Raw genomic sequence first — 21,520 nt, forward strand, 5'->3', positions numbered from 1 at the left:
ATACTTCACTTCGTGAAATAGGAGAAAATCTAAAAGTAGGGCTGTCTTCTCTCAGAGGAATTTCATTAAAAATTGAACCTGAAGAAATAAAATGCTTATTAAAAACATTTACCATGTCCGTCCTATTAGTAATAAGGCTATCTTTTACCAAAATTTGATCAGGAAAATCATTATATGACGTGGAGGGAGAAAGTGATTTAACGGTTTTCCAAAATTTAATAGGATTATTTAGATTTTGTGAGGTTTCATTTAGATAATACTCAGATTTTGATCTACGTATAAGAGCTGTACATTTATTTCTCAATTTTCTAAATGCTACCCAATCTTTATCTATATCTGATTCCCTCGCTATGGCCCAAGCCAGATTTCTTTCATGAAGGAGTTCAGATAATTCATTTGAGAACCATGGATTATCACGACCTTTTACTCGGAATGTCTTAACAGGTGCATGCCTATTCACAATCTTCAAGAATAAAGTGTGAAAATACTGCCATGCAATGGACACATCAGGTATTAAAAACAATTTATCCCAATCAAATGAAAACAATTCATGCAGAAACCCTTGTATGTCAAAGAGTTTAACCCTTAAATGCATGACTGTTTCGCCAATCATTCTTACATATTCGGGTCTTTATCGACCCGGAACTATATCTAACATGGAAGGATCGCTACCTGTCGCGATAATATAAAACTCCTCATATATTAGAGTAACAATTACAGAAGAATAAAATAAAGCATATTTTGTTACCTTTTGGAGCTTGAAAGGGCTCATTCTGAGCAGATGTTTTATGCCATCACCACTTTCCTCGTCAGAGCTCATTTCCCAGTACATTCAGCAAATAATAGGCTAGTTTTATGTTTCAGGTCACGAATATAAGCCCATTCGCGATCTCAAACGTATTCTCAAAACTATTTCATTTTCAACATCTTCAAAATCAATATTTCTATCACTAACAGCTTCACCAGATCCATCCAGTAACAGTTACAGTCCTATTTCAAGATTCAATTATTGTTGTGCAGAAAAATATACGTACACTCATACACGCCTCGGGTCGTTTGCGACCCTATACAATTTTTACAAAAAATGAATACAAAAATAGGCTTTTTTTTTTTTTATTTTATGATTTTTTTCTTGTTAAATTCTTTATAATGAATTGATTGAGGAATACCAAGAAGGTTGATGTCTAACTTTAAAAAATGAACGAGGAGGAGGGTAGTGAATGATGTCCCGGGTCACAAAAGACCCGAGGTATGCATTTAAGGGTTAAAGCTCCTTTTTGTAATAAACCTAGGTTTTACTTTAGGAATTTTACAATCCCTTATAACAGCAACAGTACAGTGATCACTCACATTATCAGGAAAAAACCCTGTATAGGTGTATTTATGGGGTTTATTTGTCAATATAACATCTATTAAAGTGGACTTACTTGGGTTCATATGATTTGGTCGTGTAGGTGATTCAATAAGTTGAGTAAAATTCACAGAATCACAATATGCTTTAAACTGTTCTGAATTTGATGTTAACCAATTCCAATTCAAATCACCCAATAATACAAGATCTTTAGAAAGCAGGTCGGTTAAAACAGCTGACAATGAGGTGAGAGCATCACTGAAGCTGCTGGTGGTCTATAACAACCAGCTATACATAAATGACAATCCTTTCCATATTCCAGGTCAATAGCCAAGAACTCAAACTGTTTAGGGAGAGAAACTGACTTAAGAACAGTAACATGATCATTTGATTTAATATACATTGCAACCCCACCCCCTTTACTTTTACGATCAGTACGAAACACATTTTACCCCTCTAATGCAATATCGTGGCTTGAGATTGATTTTTTTTTTAAGCCACGTCTCGGAAATAACCAAAACATCTGCTTTGGTCGTCTTGGCCCATATTTGTAATTGATCTAATTTTGGCAACAGGCTACGAACATTTAAGTGTACAATGCCAAGGCCTGATCTATTTGAAAAATCCAATGGAGTTGAAACAATTCCAACTGGACCAGGATTTGGATTAATACCGGCCAGTAAAAGCAACAACATTATCAGATATCACTGCCTTAGATTTTTTGGTGAAGAATTACATCGTTCTTTAAGAGAGTATGATGAAAAGATCTTAGGAATAAAAGTAAAGATGAATTCTTTGTCCTTGTGTCCATTGGCACAGAATTACTAGCCGAAATATGAAAATATTATCCATACATTTTGTTGGCAAATACATATGGAGACGCAACAAGTAAATCGTTTTATCTTCCGTCTTCCTTGATATGTCCCATAGTCCGTGCATAAAAATTACCGCACAAAAAAGTAGCATCTTCATGATACCAGTGTTGAAGTGAAAATCGTGCAGACCAGCTCCAAAACAAGCTAGCTGAAACAGCTCCACAACCCCAACAAAGAGCAGACAGCCGAGGCGATAGTGGAAAAAAACACAGGCCAGGCAGGGCAAGAAAACACCACCAACCTCAACTGCCGATATCCTCGCCGTCACGATGATCTATGAGCTCCAGTTAGTTCAATATCAGTGAGTTCTCCAAGAAACAGCCGGGAGCTCTTCAAGAAACAACTGTAACTTTCTGTTCACCGTTGTTTAATGCAACCCCTTTCCAAAGCGAAAACGCCACGATGATCTGTGAGCTCCAGTTAGTTCAGTATCCGGGAATTCTCCAAGAAACAGCCGGGAGTTCTTCAAGAAACAACCGTAACTTTCCGTTCACCGTTGTTTAACGCAACCCCTTTCCAAAGCGAAAACGTGATGACGGAAGGTGACCCGGAATAGTGCAACAAGTAAGCACGCTTCACCCAACGCGGTCTGACTTTAGTCCAAACTCAGTGCAAGATAGAGTCTGATTTTAAAAGAGGCTTCTTACAATAAGCATGCGACATTTAGACGTACAAGATGTACGATTAGCATGATTAAAACTGCAGATTAGTAAATCAGATAAGACGGACACAAACACAGTGCTGCCATCTTGGATTGTAACTAGAGGGTGGTGCGCGCGCTGCCAAAAATGCACCTAAAAAGCTGTCAAAGCTCACAACAGCAGAACATAGACAAGCGTGGCATATAACAGAGACGTTAAAATCAATGTTCACACGACACACGTGCCGTCATTCAAGCTGTTCACAATGATATAACGCGTTTAGGCAGCCTAAAGTCAATACGGCTTAAGGTAGGCTTACTGTGATAGCATAGACTGTTGCCTGTGTTCAGGAACATCGGTATCATCACTTGTCACTGCTCCCAAATTGGCGCTAATTTGAAAGTGAAAGTAAAATCCTGTCAGTCATTCAAGGTGCGTGTCCACTATATGGTGCCGGACTGGACAAAAGCGAGCCGCGAGCGAGCAACACTGATAGTCCACTGGCGGAAGCTCAACGTAGGAATTAATTGAAAACGCTCGCTCTGTTTCGCACCGTTATGAATGGCCATGCGGATTTTACTTTCACTTAAATTAACATACATATTAATATGTTTTAGCACACTAGAATCATTATATGGCTTGAGTTAAGACAGCATATTCTCCAATGAATTAAACAGTTTATCAATATCATACAGATTGAAAGCGTGAATGGTCTCTATCCCTCTCTCTCGATTTTCGAATATTATTTTTGCTTGAAATGCCCATCCCTAGTTTAAATGCAGTGTTTTGCACTAACGACAACATAGTCTGCTTTCATTGGCATCTCTTTGGTGTGTGATATTTTCACCTACCAGTTCATGCGCCAAACAACAAAAACAAATTACTGACTTTTCAACATTTATCTAGTGATGGCCAATTTCAAAACAATGCTTCGGAGCTTTGCGAATCTTTTGTTTCGAATCAGCTATTCGGATCGCATATATACCTGCTGAATCATGTAACTTTGGTGCTCCGAACCACTGATTCGAAGAAAAGATTCATAAAGCTTTCTAATGATTAATCAGTTAATTGATCATTAATTTAAATGATCATAGGAATTTGTGTAAATTGATATCCCTATATCAAATCAGAGATTGTTTTAATTATTATTATTCGATTGGTCCCCCCCCCGTTAATTTACCAATAAATAATAACTGTAATTTCTGCCATTATTAGATTATCATTTTTTATATGTAGGTTTCTATCTTCCCCAGTCATATGCACAATCTCATAGTTGCACGCACTAGGCGGTGGTCTGTCCAGCATTCGGTACCTAAAAAATTGCTCTGGTGGACAAGACATAATTCGTGTCTGAGCGACATACAATCTCATAATACAGTAGATGCCAATGCTTGGATCTAGGATGCATCCAGGTGGTCTTTTGTTGATTTCTCGGCTGAAATAAGGTGTTGGTGATTGTTAGATCGAATTGAGCACAGGTGTATAATAGATGTAGGCCATTGTTCTTGGGGTTTGTGAATTTTAGTCTGAATTAGTGCACTCTTTTTTTTTTTACTACACTCAGTCTGATGTTCATGTGCCCATCGGTACTCGTTCATTGAACACTGAAGTTTAACAAGACACAAAATATGCAAAATAAAAATACGCTACTTTCAAACATTTATAGATAAGGATATAACAATAAAATTTAAGTAATGTCGAGGAAAACGTGTTTCAGAAGCATTAAACGGCACATGCATGTCAAAGCGTGATAAACACATTTGCTTTTGTTCGAAGCACTTCTAAATATAAAGCATTGTCATGTTTCCGAATAAGCATATTTGGTGTGCTGTCCAAGAGGATCGAGGGCTCCGAACTTGAAATTTAGCCCAAAACCAAAGTTCTCCCTGTATCCCCAGCCGAGTGAGGAGCAGGTTGGCAGAGGGATGCAGAAAACCGTTGCAGTAACTATAAGCGAGTCTGCTCTCGTATATATAGTCAAGTCACCTTTAGTTATATAGCGCTTTTTACAATGCAGATTGTGTCAAAGCAGCTTTACATTGATAACTGGTACATAATTTTTGCTGCACAGCAGCTCTTAAAGAATAGTGTCAATGCAGGCAGATCAAAGCACTGTTGAATAAATGTCAAGAATACTGTTGAATATCAAATGTCAAGTCAAATGCGAGGGGTGTCCCCAACTAAGCAAGCCAAAGGTGACAGCGGCAAGGAACCCAAACTCCAACAGGTGACATCAGGTGACAAATAGGTGTTAAAAAGGAGACAAAAAAAATTGGGAGAAACCAGGCTTAGTCGAGGGTCCAGTTCTCCTCTGGCGAACAGTGCTTTGTTATGAATCAGGTTGCTATCATAAGTCTGATAGGATCGCAACATTCCAAGTATTTATTTCAGTTCCATCCAGTTGAGGATCGTATTCATCACGCCGGTATGGACGGTCTGTTGAGGAACTGTGGCACTGGCTGTCGTGTTGATGATGTCTTTACAATGGATGATCTAGTCGACTCGATCTCTGCTGATACTTCAGGGCTGTGTTGTGGTCGTGTCATGGCGCAGGTCCTTGGTCTCACCTGGATACGGCCCGGATCCGGTTGACTACGGTAAACCTTGGGATAAACAGAAAGAGTAACATTAGCGTAGATGCCATTCTTTTTCTGATGTAACGAGTACATCTGGTGTTTTAGGAAGTTTTCCCGGTTCCGGCTGACCTAATTTATGCAGCCTAATAATCCTTTAATGGATTTGAAAATATAAATTGATAATCTGTTATGTGTAAGCCAGGTTAAAGAGATGTGTTTTTAGTCTAGATTTAAACTGACAGAGTGTGTCTGCTTCCCGAACAATGCTAGGAAGATTGTTCCAGAGATTGGGTGCCAAATAGGAGGAAGGATCTACCGCCTGCAGTTGATTTTGATATTCTAGGTATTATCAGCTGGCCTGAATTCTGAGATCGCAATAAACGTGAAGGACTATAATGCATTAAGAGCTCGCTCAGGTACTGGGGAGCTAAACCATTTAGTGCTTTGTAAGTAATTAGCAAGATTTTAAAATCTATACGATGTTTAACAGGAAGCCAATGCAGTGATGACAGAACTGGGCTAATATGGTCATACTTCCTAGTTCTAGTAAGAACTCTAGCTGCTGCATTTTGTACGAGCTGTAGTTTATTTATCAAGCGGGAGGAACAACCACCCAGTAGAGCGTTACAGTAATCTAGCCTTGAGGTCATGAACGCATGAACTAACTGTACTGCATTCTTAGTTGAGAGCATATGTCGTAGTTTAGATATATTTTTAAGATGGAAGAATGCAGTTTTACAGATGCTAGTAACATGGCCTTCAAATGAAAGATTGGTATCAAAGAGCACACCCAGGTTCCTAGCTGACGACGAAGACTTAACAGAGCAGCCATCAAGTGTTAGACAGTATTCTAGATTATTGCGTGAAGAAGTTTTCGGTCCAAAAATTTGAATCTCTGTTTTTTCTGAATTTAGTAGTAGGAAATTACTGGTCATCCAGTTTTTTATATCAGCTATGCATTCTGTTAATTTTGTGAATTGGTAAGTTTCATCTGGGCTGAAGAAATATAGAGCTGAGTATCATCAGCATAACAATGAAAACTAACACCATGCTTCCTAATGATCTCTCCCAAGGGTAGCATGTACATAGTGAAAAGCAATTAGTCCTAGTACTGAGCCTTGCGGTACTCCATATTTAACTTGTGATTGATATGACATCTCATCGTTTACTACTACAGACTGATAACGGTCAGATAAGTATGATTTGAACCATGCCAATGCAATTCCACTAATGCCAACATAGTTTTTGAGTCTGTTTAGAAGAATATTGTGATCGATAGTGTCAAATGAAGCACTAAGATCCAGTAACACTAATAGAGAGATACAACCACGATCTGATGATAAGAGCAAATCATTAGTAACTCTAATGAGAGCAGTCTCAGTACTATGGTACGGTCTAAATCCTGACTGGAAATCCTCACAGATACTATTTCTTTCTAAAAAGGAACATAATTGTGATGAAACTGCCTTTTCTAGTATCTTTGACAGAAAAGTGAGATTTGAAATCGGCCTGTAATTGACTAATTCTCTAGGATCAAGTTGTGGTTTTTTAATAAGAGGTTTAATAACAGCCAGCTGTTGTTGATTTTGATGATTTAACAAGTTTAGACAATTCTTCCTCTCCTAAAGCAGAAAATGAATTGAATTTTTCCTCAGGGACACTACAATGCACTGTCTGTTTTCTCTCTAATATTATCAATCTTGCAAGTAAAGAAGTTCATAAAGTCATTACTGCTATGCTCTTTGGAAACATCAGAAGTTGAAGCTTTATTTCTTGTTAATTTAGCCACTGTATCAAATAAATACCTAGGGTTGTGTTTATTTTTTTCTAAAAGTTTTGAAAAATAGGCAGATCTAGCAGTTTTTAAGGCCTTTCTGTACTCAGTCATTTTCTCTCTCCACGAAATGCGAAATACTTCTAGTTTTGTTTTCTTCCAGCTACGCTCCATTTTTCTGGCTGCAGTTTTTAGTGCCCGAGTGTGCTCATTGTACATGGCGTTGGATTAATTTCCTTAATCTTTTTTAAACGCAAAGGAGCAACTGAGTCTAATGTGCTGGAAAAGACAGAGGCAATAGTTTCTGTTGGAACATCGAGGTCTTCTATGCTGTCTGGTATGCTAAGGCGATGAAACTGATCAGGAAGATTATTTATAAAGCAATCTTTAGTGGTAGAAGTGATGGTTCTATCATATTTATGGCAGGGAGGCAGTTTAGCCACTTTCACCAAATGTAATATACACAAGACTAGATAATGATCTGAGATGTCGTCACTCTGCTGCAGAATTTCAACGGCATCAATATCGATTCCATGTGACAATATTAGATCTAAAGTATGATTACGACAATGAGTGGGTCCTGACACGTGTTGTCTAACTCCAATAGAGTTTAGAATGTCTGTAAATGCCAATCCAAATGAGTCTTTATTATTATCTACATGGATATTAAAATCACCAACAACAAGGACTTTATCTGCAGCTAGTACTAACTCTGATAGAAAATCGGCAAATTCTTTGATAAAGTCATTATGGTGTCTTGGTGGCCTGTATACAGTAGCCAGCACAAATGTCAACTTACATAATGTTACATGAAGCACCATCACTTCGAAGGAATTACATTTGAAAGACTTCTGGCTGATACTGTAAATGTTACTATAAATTACAGCAACACCTCCCCCTTTGCCTTTCTGTCGAGGATTGTGTCGATAGTCATAACCTTGAGGACTAGACTCATTTAAAGTAATGTAAACGTCCGGTTTTAGCCAGGGTTCTGTCAAACACAGCACATCTAGATTATTGTCTGTGATAATATCGTTTACAATAAGTGCTTTTGAAGAAAGTGATCTAATATTTAGCAATCCAAGGTTTATCATTTGTTTATCATTATTATCTCTATTTTTTATTTGTTGAACATCAATTAAATTTTTACCATTGAATGGGTTTGGAAGTTTTTTGTTTTTACTAATTCGGGGTACAGACACAGTCTCTATGTGATAATTTCTAAGTGTAAGAGTTTCTATGTGTTGGGATTTATCTGACTTCTGTAACGTGAGGCGGCTAGCAGAAGGTCAGTCGGAAGGTCTTCCTGACCTGGGCCGTAGTTTGTCATGTTTCAGCTCTAAGACTATTTGCCATATTACTAGAGAGAAGAGCAGCACCATCCCGGGAGGGATGAATACCATCTCTTTTCAACAGGTCAGGTCTGCCCCAAAAGCTTTTCCAATTGTCTATGAAACCTATATTATTCTGCACACACCACTTACACAGCCAGCCATTGAGTGATGATAATCTGCTAACTATCTCATCACTTTGACGAACAGGAAGGGGACCAGAGCAAATTACTTCTCCTGACATTGTATTTGCGAGTTCACACACCTCTTTAATGTTAATTTTAGTGATCTCCGACTGGCGAAGTCGAACATCATTTGTGCCGACGTGAATAATAATTTTAGAGTATTTACGCATTATATTAGCATTAGCCAGCACTTTTAAATTTGCTTTGATGTCAGGTGCTCTGGCTCCCGGCAAACATGTGACTATGGTGGCTGGTGTCTCTGTTTTCACATTCCGTGTAATAGAATCGCCAATAACTAGGGCACTTTCAACAGGATTCTCAGTGGGTGCGTCACTGAGTGGGGAGAACCTGTTTGATGTTCTTACTGGAACGGAAGAGTGGTGTTTTCCACGGCTAGGCCACCTCACCGTTACCCAAGTGCCCTGCTGCGCACGCTCTACAGCCGGAACCGAACAATGTACAGAGTTCACTAAGCTAGTCGCATCCAAAACAGTATCTGAGGCCCCTGCATTCTTACTATCCTCGATTAAAGTTTGGATGCGTGTCTCTAATTCTGAGATTCTCTCTGTCAGCCTGACTATTTCCCTACATTTATGACATGTAAATCCCTCATCGCTGACAGAGAGAGCTATACTGAACATGTGACAGATGGAACAGGAAACAATTCTGTGAGAGGATGACATGACTCACCGTGTTTGTAGACTGATCCGATCCGAGTTACCACAGCTGTTTGATGAACACGTTGAAAGAGGAGCACGCGAGACTGATAAGTTTACAAGCTAGTTTACAAGCGTTACAAGCTAGTTTACAAGCGTTGTAACAGCGATTTAGATTCAAAGATTACAAGCTAGCGACGTCAGATTAATGTGGTAGGCAATAATAATAATATAAGCAACAATGAATAAAAGTAAGAGATTCAATAAAAAATTCTCTCTTGGCTGGCCTTCCAGCATGCACTATCAAGCCTCTACAACTGATCCAAAATGCTGCAGCAAGACTGGTCTTCAACGAACCGAAGAGAGCGCACATCACTCCTCTCTTCGTCAGTCTGCACTGGCTGCCAGTAGCTGCTCGCATCCAATTCAAGGCTCTGATGTTTGCTTACAGAACGACAGCTGGCTCTGCACCGCTATACCTTAACTCACTACTTCAGACTTACGCGCCCTCCAGAAACCTGCGTTCTGCAAGTGAACGGCGCCTTGTGGTGCCATCACATAGGGGCACAAAATCACTCTCACGGACCTTCTCCGGGACTGTTCCTGGCTGGTGGAATGACCTGCCACGCTCTATCCGAGCAGCCGAGTCTCTAGCCATTTTCAAAAAAATGCTAAAGACGTATCTTTTTCGTCAGCACTTGACCCAGTAGTAGTAGCACTTACCTTGACTAATATTCTTCTCCTATCTGTGTATTTATTTATTAAAAAAAAAAAAAAAAAAATTTCGCTATGAGCACTTTACTGACATAACTGTGACTTCACTCAGCACTTACATACTGTTGTTCTCATGTTGATTTAATTGATTCTACTATTCTCATTTGTAAGTCGCTTTGGATAAAAGCGTCTGCTAAATGACTAAATGTAAATGTAAATGAGAAAACAAAGCTATACGGAGACGCAAACCACCAGCAGAGAGGCAGCGAGCAGAGGCAGACAGGAGCAATCGGTTACTGATTATATATTGTATATATATTCCTCCTCTCGAGCTGATTTGATTTTAGCCGTTTGAATGTGTTTCTCCCAAACTTTGTTTATAAAACACAATTTGTCGCTTGAATTCTGCATTCTCTTGAGATGCAGACATCCAAGAGGTGGACAATTAACTGTATATTCTAGTTTAATTAGTGACACTTAGCCTACATTTTAAAACCTTTATGGCAACAATTTATTTTGACTATGGCAACATTTTTATTAAAAAATATTTATTTGAATAGGGCAACAATTGTATCTTAAAACCTTTATTTTAATGTGGAAACATGACACCTCATTCTACAATATTTCTATGATTAAATCGCTGACTCCTCCCCTATCAGCCAATCACTGTGTGTTTACTCCATAGCAACGAGGTCAACCCCGCCCTTACTCTTAGCTATAAGGTGCGTTCACGCGGCCTCGTAATTCCTGTAGTTACAAGATTCTAGCTTGTAAAAAGCGTTCACGTCCTCGTAGAGCTCGTAATTACAGCTTGTAAGCTGGGAGTTTTCTGAAAGCTCCCAGATCTACCATGTGGCCGCTGTACCACCTGACCGCTGTAGGTTAATTTATTAGCCGTTGATAGTGGTGCCATGGAAACGCATAATTCCCAGTCCAAGGACCAAAAGGACATGAACAGCTCCGAATATAACGTCACGTGTTGTCATTTCAAGATTCCGGTAAATACGAGGTGACATGAATGCAGCTTAAGACTTCAGTCTATTCCTTAGTAAAAGTTTGTCTCAGCAGCTTTGTGAATAAGTTTTAAGAGAAAACTCTTAGCTAAGAACTTTTACTGTGATTTAGGAGAACGCTTAGTGTTAAGATAAAATGTTTTGTGAATACAGCCCCTGATGTTCAGCAAAAGATTTTTCAGCTTCACAAAATAGAAAGTGGCTGTAAGAAAATAGCTAAAGCATTGAAAATCCCCATTTCCACTATCAGGGCAATAATTAAGAAGTTCCAATCAACTAAAGATGTTACAAATCTGCCAGGAAGAGGACTCTAAATCGTCCTAAAGCCCCGGGTATACTTCACTTTCCGCGCCCGGACGCGTCACGCGCATCTTTCAAAGTATACTAAACCAAGGATGCGCGCGGATGACAGAGTTCGACACATGCGCAGTGCAATTTTTTCTATAGTATTACCAGACACCCGGACATTCGCTAGGCAGGATCTGAGAAGAAAAATAGTGCAGCCACCATTGCAACATCTTTACACACTCTTCTTCGACGACTGCACATTGTGCTCAATACTGTGCGTATTGCCACCTAGTGGACTCTTACTCCTGCTTGCGCATGCGCTGTTGCACGCGCACTGTCCGTGCGTTCTCGAAATTTGGGCTGCACACGGACAGGGTGTGCAGCCGGCCGCGAGCCCTCCGCATGACGAAAATGACGGCATGCGGACGGTGCACAAACGCGGATGGCTGAAGTATACCCGGGGCTTAATGCGCAGTGAGGAGGAAAGTTTGAGTGGCCAAAGACTCTCTGAGGATCACGGCTGGAGAATTGCAGAGATTAGTTGAGTCTCAAAGAGCCTAAACAAATTATCAAACAGCACCTACATACCCACAAGATGTTCAGAAAAATCCTCTGCTCTCATCCAGAAACAATCTCCAGCATATTCAGTTGTCAGACATGACTGGAACTTCAAATGGCACTGGCTTCTATGGTCAGATGAACCTAACAAAAAGCTTTTTGGCAGCAAACCCACCAGATGGGTTTGGTGCACACAGTATACTGCTGGATCTTCAATGTTGGGAGCATTTTTCTGCTGGAGGTCCTGGACATCTTAGATACATGTTTTAGCAAATACCAACATATAAAAAATCAAAACCTGACTGCTGCTTCTAGAAATCTTATAATGGGCCTTGGCTGCTGGTTGGATCTTCCAACAGGACGATGCTCCAAAACAAGCACAAAAATGTGTCACTGAGCACAAAAGTGACAATAAGTGACAACTGTCCTTTTACTTTCATATCCTTTCACTTTCATTTCCTCTTTTTGAATTGTTTTGATGTAATGAAAATTAAATCTCTGAATTTTTTTTCAGACCTAATGGAAGAGAAGAAGAAGAGTGAAGTGGAGGAAGAACACGTCAAACCTGAAGAAAAACGTAGTCACTCAAAGACTAAAAAGCCGTTCACATGTGATCAGTGTGGGAAGAGCTTCAAACGATCAGGACACCTTATAGTACACATGAGGATCCACACTGGAGAGAAGCCATTCACATGTGATCAGTGCGGGAAGAGCTTCATAAATTCATCACACCTTAAGAGCCACATGAAGATCCACACCAGAGAGAAGCCGTTCACATGTGATCACTGCAGCAGAACATTTTGTAGATCATCACACCTGAAGAAACACCTGACAGTTCATAAGAAGGAGAAGCCACATTCATGTTCTGTGTGTGGAAAGAGTTTTTCACTGCTGTCATATTTACATACACATCAGAAAATTCATGCTGTTGTGAAAGAGTACATGTGCTTTGAGTGTGAGAAGATGTTTACTGCAGGGAGGGATTTAAAACGGCACCAGAGAATTCACACTGGAGAAAAACCTTACAAGTGTTCACACTGTGACAAGAGATTCAGTGTGTTAGGAAATATGATAAGACATGAGAGGATCCACACTGGAGTAAAACCTTACAAGTGTTCACACTGTGACAAAATATTCAGTCAGTCATCATCTCTGAAAAGACATGAGATGATCCACAGCGGAGAGAAGCCGTACACGTGTGATCAGTGTGGAAAGAGTTTCACTGTTGAAAGTAAACTGAAGTCACACATGAAGATCCATGCAGTGGAGAAACCACATCACCACAGTCTGAGATCACGGTAAGTAGTTCATCTTTATGTGCTGAGAAACAAAAGTCACTTTTACGGATCCAAGAATGGTAAGGCACCGTGCCTTCAGTTGTGTTTCCTCTTGAGTCTGGTTACAAACCTTTCTCGGCCCGTAATTCTTGACACACTACCAGTTTCTCTGTAGCTGGCTAAGCATTGTTAAAAGATCAAAAATCTGTTCAGTCATTTTCGTGCGGTTTGGTTCAAAGTCCATGTGAGCTGACTTTGAACAAAATTGGGCAAAATTTGTAGAAGTATAAAAAAATCAACCTTTTTATTTGCTTCAATATGGTGGACAGTCACATTGTTGGAAAATGACATATGAGATATCGTTAGAATTGGCATAAACCGAGGAATTTAATGAGGCCAACCACCCCCCCCACCCCAAATTGGGAAACAATACTTTCAAAAGTTATAAGCATTTTTCTCATTTGTGAAGATATGTCACATTTTTAAAAAGATATGGGAATTTGACAAAATTTAAAATGCCAGACACCTGGTTTGTCCAATCCTGGCAAAATCGATATCCTCAGATTCAGCATGACACAAGGAATCCATATACATCAAGTTCATGATTTTCTGTCAAACTGTTCAAAGTTATTAGCAAATGTAGCTTTGAAAATAGCCACAGTCATATCTCATGACCTGCTGATGCTTGTTCTCACACAACAGCATCAAACTTCTGTCACCGTCCCCAAAACTGAATCATAAACAGTTTTTAAAAGCCAGTATTGGGACAGAAAATAGTGGTTTTCATCTTTAGAGTAGCTAGAATAGTTTGAGTTAGCACTCGTCACTTCAGTTGTGTAGGTCGCTCGTCAATCTATGTGTAGGTCACCCTTAATCGGCCGCCTGACATTATTTGCTTGTTGAGCTTCGCTTTATTTCCTCTTATCTATGGAGATTTAGAGGTGAAGCCCAGGCATTGTTATGCGTTTGGCCCCATAGGCCCACAGCTTAGCGGCCCAGGCTAGGACTAGGTTTTATATCACCTTCTGTAAATTACTATCCCTTGGTAGGTTGTATAGTTCCTAGTTCTGTAGTTTCCCACAACTGTCTGCTGAGTTAGAACTGGTCCCCTTTTAGCTTGGTTCTCTACGCGCTATGATGACGCATAGGCTGTTGCCGGCCAATAGGATTGGAGTGGTTTGATTCTCTGGCTTTCAGACACCGGTTCATGAGTGACGTTCTCCAAATGCGGTAAACGCAGAGTAAAATGCACCTGTGTTCGTTGACCATAACATATGCCTGCCCATACCATAACCCCACTGCCACCATGGGCCACTCGATCCACAACATTGACATCAGCAAACCGCTCACCCACACGATGCCTTACACAGTCTGCCATCTGCCCTGTACAGTGAAAACTGGGATTCATCCGTGAAGAGAACACCTCTCCAGAGTGCCAAACCCCATCGAATGTGAGCATTTGCCCATTTAAGTCGGTTACGACGATGATCTGCAGTCAGGTCGAGACCCCGACGAGGACGACGAGCATGCAGATGAGCTTCCCTGAGACGGTTTCTGACAGTTTGTGCAGAAATTCTTTGGTTCTGCAAACCGATTGTTGCAGCAGCTGTCCAGGTGGCTGGTCTCAGACGATCTTGGAGGAGAAGATGCTGGATGTGGAGGTCCTGGGCTGGTGTGGTTACATGGGGTCTGCAGTTGTGAGACAGGTTGGATGTACAGCCAAATTCTCTGATACGCCTTTGGAGACGGCTTATGGTAGAGAAATGAACATTCAATTCACGGGCAACAGCTCTGGTGGACATTCCTGCAGTCAGCATGCCATTTCCACGCTCCCTCAAAACTTGTGACATCTGTGGCATTGTGCTGTGTGATAAAACTGACCATTTTAGAGTGGCCAGCCTAAGGCACACCTGGTCAATAATCATGCTGTCTGATCAGCATCTTGATATGCCACACCTGTGAGGTGGATGGATTATCTCAGCAAAGGAGAAGTGCTCACTAATGCCGGGCACACATTTAACGACTAGCTAAAACATTCTAAGACTGAGCTCAACATACAGCGGTTGTTTCCTGTGACTGAAGCAGATTTAAATACTTGCACATGGAATTTGAACACCGACTGAACGCAACTGGCTCTGACTGGACGCGTTTGAGAGCAATCAGTCACACGTATCAGTTTACATTCATAATCGGCCTTACAATCGTTAAGTGTGTCCTCGGCTTAACACAGATTTTTGAACAATATTTGAGAGAAATAGGCCTTTTGTGTACATTGTTCAGTGTAATAACAACACTGACAGTGATCTGATGTGTTTGATCAACAGGACGAGTGTCATTATTCATAATAATCTGTGTTGGTTCACTCTTGATCATTATATGAACATCAGAATAAAATCATCTGTTGATTGTGTCTCATCAGCTCCTGTGATTCTGGATCCAAACACTGCGAATCCACGTCTCGTCCTGTCTGATGAGCTGAACTGTCTGAGATTCAGTGGTAACAAATGTCCTCTTCCTGATAATCCAGAGAGATTTGAACTGGATTTCTGTGTTCTGGGTTCAGAGGGGTTTAACTCAGGAACACACTGCTGGGATATAGAGGTTAAAGAGAGTAAATACTGGATTCTTGGAGTAACTTCAGCATCAAACCAGAGGAAGGGACAGGATTTCTTTGACACTGATGTTTGGTGTGTGACATATGGATGGACTGTAGGTTCTGGTGTTCTTGTTAAACGTAAGCTTGATCGTGTGAGAGTGAATCTGGACTATGACAGAGGAACGGTGTCATTCTCTGATCCTGTAACTAACACACATCTACACACATTCACAACCACCTTCACTGATACACTCTTTCCATTCTTCAGTTGTTATGATGGATCTCTGAGGATCTTAGCGGTCAATAGTGAGTAAATGTGTCTCCTGTAGGTCTGGATCTTCCTGCTTTCATCATGTTCAATCCAGATCATACGAGTAAGAGTGGAGTTGATGTGTCATGAATCCCCACCCATAACAGTATAGGAACTGCCTAGCAACCACCCAGAACACCCTAGCAACCATGTAGCAACACCCTTGAAAGCACACAGAACACCCTATCAGCTGTATAGCGATGTGTGTGTTTGAGTGTGTGAGAGACAGCATGGACACAAAACCTTAAATCGTTCAGACTTTAAAACCACTTCAAAAGGATAGACTTTCTCAAGCCAACATGAACATTCCCAGCTTTTTCATCTACTTACAGTATAATATCATATTTTTCTCGTATTGTACCACTGAAAGAGTTCATTCAACACTTTTTTTTAGTTTTTGTTCTTGATGAATAATTGTTTATTTCTGTTCTAAGGTTGAAATGACCATCGGTTGATTGAAGTAAATGGATGTAAAAGATTCTTGCTGATCCACAATAATGTCGAATGAAATATAACACCATCTGATCCTTTGTTCTGAGGCATACCTTTTTGCCAGCCTGGTCTGAAGATTATTCGATTCGATTTTGGTGAAAATTGGACCAACAGTCTAGGAGTAGTTCAAAATATGATTTTAAAGAATATCATAATGGCGGACAGGAAGTTTGCCTGACTGTGGCAAAATTGGCATCAATGTTCTCAGCATGACCCATGGAATCTACAATAGGCCACATTTATATAAAACTGTTTACATTTATTAAAATGTCATTATAACATAGTACCTTCAGAGCATCTGCCGATGACACATACTGAGTTTTGTAATGGAACACCAATGCATTCATAAAATATAGAATATTATATATCATAATAATAATAATAATAATACATTTATTTTATATAGCGCCTTTAAAAGTGTCTTTCTCAAAGCGCTTTACAAGAAAACAGGTTCTTTATTTTAATGCTGTTACATGCACTCGTCTCACTGAACGTCTTTTTAAATGTTTTATTCTGCTATTTATTCCATTCGATTTAAGGTGCAGACATCACGTAAATCACGTGACCGTGAAGTGTCGAGCCAGACGTCACACGTGATTCACGCGTAGCACTGAAGTTTTTCTGTTTTTATCATAACACACTACTGACACGGCTGAGTGCAGTGTGTGAGCTAATTCACAATTTACTTGCCCTTCATTCACTCCTCTTAAGGGACATGACGTCTGTGTCTGTCTCTTTTTTTTTTTCTTTGCAGTTTTTAGTGCGTCTTTCTTTTTCCCGGCTAACGTATACAATATACATTAATCATGTTGTCATGAGTGGGGTTTTATATTCTCCCTGTTTCTCTTTCTCTTTCGGGACCATGCTACCTCTTCACCGTGAGCCCCCCTGACAAGCTCTGGACCTTTTTCTTCTTTTGTTTGTGGACAATTTAAGTTCAGCTTTGCATTTCAGAAATAAATATAAAATATATTAAAATAGAAAACCATTATTTTGAATTGTAATGATATTTCACAATATTAACCAGGCCCCATCCCTTCAATAAATAAATAAATGTGTTGCTCAATAATGTTTTGATAATTTAATCCTTAAATGTTAAATAGCCTATTGATATTTGAAATTATAAAAAAAAAATGAAAATGTACTTTAAATGTAAAATTAAAACCGCCAGTAGGTGGCAGCAAGTCACTATTAATAAGTGAGTGATGGCTTATTTAAAGGGTTGATTCATTCAGGGATGAAACACCGTCATGCTCGCTCAGAGACGCAAAACAGCATTGGGGCTCTGTTTGGAGTTAGCTATTTTTATTGGCGAAATAGAGCAAAAATAGGCAGTAATATGGTGTCTAAAATGTAAGTCTGTTAATAATAACTTCTTGTTTATTTCACTGTTGTATAAAATCAATATCACATTTGTGCGATATTATGAAATAAGTATATAGGCTTTCATTTTCTGTCCACATATCTTGAATTTTGGGAGCATTCGAAATGCATTTTATTAGACTGAACCATGCAGTGAAAGAAAAGACTGAGCACAGTCAGTAAAAACGTGTAAAATACGATAACACAAGCAGTTCTAAATTTAATACAGCAATTGAATCTTTTAATTTAATATTTTCATGTTTCATGTATATTTTAGTATATTCATATTAACATTTTTTTTTGGGACATAAAGAGACACCTGACAGTTCATATGAAGGAGAAGCCACATTCATGTTGTGTGTGTGGAAAGAGTTTTTCACTGCTGAAAACATACACATCAGAAAATTCATACTGGTGTGAGAGAGTACATGTGCTTTGAGTGCGAGAAGACTTTTAATACTGGGAGTGAGAGGGTGTTTTACTACAGAGAAAAAGTGTTCACTCAGTCAAATTACTGACTTAAAATAACTAGAAAATAGCTTTGGGAAGTTAATAATAAAATAATCTCACTCTTCCCAACAGGCTACACTGGCTTGAGAAAGCCTGACCAGAGAGTTTGAAGAGGTTTGAAAATAATGAAAATCCATTACATTTAAATCATAAAATCTTAATTCTTACAACGTATTCCTGTAGATCAAGCAGTAGAGAGATGCTAGAATGCTGAAAATATGGGTTTGATTTACAGGGAATGGATACCTTAATAAAAATGAATAAAACAGCTTAATAAAACTTCAATACAATGTAAGTTGCTTTGGGTAAAAGTGTCTGCCAAATGCGTACATGTAAATGTAATATAAAAATGAAGTAAAGGGTTAAGATGAGGTATGATGGTGTACATAGTTTTTAATAAATTTAACAACATTTATAATATTAGTTAGCAAATCTTTATTATGCAATGCTATTCCCAATCCAGCAATAGTTTTTGTTTTTTTCACTCACCTCAAATCTTTTAAATCACTAAAAACAAGATTTGTTCATATTCGTTCAGTGATTTGTTCAGGTTACGTCGTTCCTCCAGTAGGTGGCGACAAGTCTATTGTCATTCACTCTGAGAAACATTTCTAATGTTTGCATTACATCAACTCCAATGTAAATTCACACAGACACCAGCGCAAACATTCACAATAGTCATTTTTCCAGTTCTGTCTAGTTATTTTTATCGTTGTAAAGGAAACTATGGAGGACCAAACCTGCAAAAACAATGTAGACATACATACATACATAAATAAATAAATAGATGAATGAATATACAAGGAAATGTAAAAAATAATAAAATAATAATAATGTGTATTTGGGTCAATGACGTGACGCTCATTTTTTTGTGTCCTTATAGTTTTAGTTAAATTTAAAAGGGTAAAAATTGCAAAATAAATTAACAAATTACTTGCATACATTCTCTTTTTGGAGGACCAAGTCTAAAATTTCTGGTTTTAATCAATTTTGATAGAATATTTGGGGATTGATTGCAAAAATGTCAATGTGGTGTAACCGTAAAAACTTAGTACCAAATAATTGATCTTGTTTAAAAAAGGTGAAATTCTCAATAAAACACCATATAATCTAGTTTGGCATAATCTTACATTAGAACAATTTAATAGTAAATAAAAATAAATTTAACACCATTGTTCTGAATATTATAAATAATTTGGGGAATCATAGGAGTCAAGTCAAATTCCTGAAGTGTCAAGGTGGTGTGACCACCATTCAAGGAGCCATTTTGTTAATATTGTGCAATAAAACCACGTGACAGGAAATTATATCAAAAAGTAGGACCCCTGGTGACACTAAATGCTGCATGCAAAGGTTAGTAACTGTCTTTAAAATATGAGATATTTTGACATTTTTAGGGTATGGTTAGGTATACATGTCAAATGGTATGACCCCATGAATACATTGATAATTCATCATTATTATAAAAATGTGTATTAACTTTAAAAATTACATTTGAAATATTTCCACCAAGGCCAAGTGCTTACATAGGTGTCCATGATAATACCTGTCAAATTTGATTTGAAATTGAAATGTCAAGTGGTGTAACCGGTTACACCATTTGACTTCTATTACAAGCCTTTCTGTTATGGGCAAATTTAGTCAAAATCACTTGTTTATATTGCTGATTAAAGATGTAATATAAACTAAACTACAATTTGGAACTATTTTCAAATGTTCAATGTTTTATTTTTTTGAGGAAGTGGTGCTTTATCCACAACTTTATTATTAAAGCTCTGTAATTCAGTAAAATAATATATAATTATGTTGCACAACATTAATGTTTAACATTGAAAAGTTTAGCTTCAATATTTCTATTCCATTCACTTAAAAATGTAAGTAATCTAAAATCATGGAGTGATTGCTAATGAAAGACAAGCGCGTCAAACGTATTGAGAGCAGCTTTTATTATGCCGCTGCTTCTGCTTCTTCAGGTCAAGCGTATGTGAGGTAAAGCAGCTCTGTTTTAAAATATTACACACATTTGTGTGTTCAGATTTGTTATAATGCTACTCTGTGCGTTCGCTCGGCAACTGCTATGAGACACTTGTTGCACACTGCAGTCAACTAGATCCATATTAGGCATGGTAAAACATGGTACTCACAGTAAATCACGAAAACAAGATTTAAACAACAAGACTAAACGTGTTTAGCTATATGATTAAATTTATGTTGACAATTGTATCCAAACAGTTGCTCACCTGTCTAATAAAACACATAATATATTAAAGTGTCTTTGGTGTTTCTGTGGTTTCGACAAAATAAAACCGGAAACCAAGGTTAACGTGGGTATGATGTCATTGATAGGCGACGCATGGACACGGCTCGTGTCCTGGTTATTATTTCTCTAGGTTTAAACACTCTTGGAAACATCTGACATAACATAAGTACACAAGTCAACAAAATATATAACATTGTCCAAGTGATTTTTGGCTATTTTAATCCAAAAGTCTTACATATCTTACATAACCAAAGACTACAATTTACATCTATAAACTACAATTCATTAAATTTCTAATGTTTTATAATTAAAACGACATAACAGAGCCCCTCTTCCCCCAATAGATAAATCGATATAGTTTCAAGCAAGGAAACAGTGGACAGAGCACAAGTGAATTGACGCAGGCTGACGAAGACTGACGCAGGACCCGGCCAATAATGAGCTGGTGTTCTGACGTAAAACCTGGAGTTTCTGCACTGTTTACCATGTCAACAGCACAGACAAAACAGTTTAATAAAGTTGCTATTTTTGTTTTTGCACACAAAATGTATTCTCGTCTCTTCATAACATTAAGGTTGAACCACTGCAGTCACGTCGACTGTTTTAACGATGTCTTTAGTACCTTTCTGGACCTTGAAAGGGGTAATTTCGTTGCTTTCTATGGGAGATAAAATTATCTTAATTTGTGTTCTGAAGATGAACGAAGGTCTTGTGGGTGTGAAATGACAAGAGGGTGAGTAATTAATGACAG

General features: G+C 38.6%; 2 pseudogenes; one reads left to right on the plus strand and one right to left on the minus strand.

Annotated features, from left to right (window-relative positions):
• The window catches only part of LOC137016995 (zinc finger protein 721-like), a 186,381-nt pseudogene extending 166,371 nt beyond the window's left edge, over positions 1 to 20,010 (plus strand).
• Positions 5,631 to 6,530, minus strand: LOC137014260 (uncharacterized; annotated as a pseudogene).
• Positions 20,011 to 21,520: the final 1,510 nt, after the last annotated feature.

This window comes from Chanodichthys erythropterus, chromosome 3, assembly GCF_024489055.1.
Source record: "Chanodichthys erythropterus isolate Z2021 chromosome 3, ASM2448905v1, whole genome shotgun sequence".
Classification (NCBI taxonomy): domain Eukaryota; kingdom Metazoa; phylum Chordata; class Actinopteri; order Cypriniformes; family Xenocyprididae; genus Chanodichthys; species Chanodichthys erythropterus.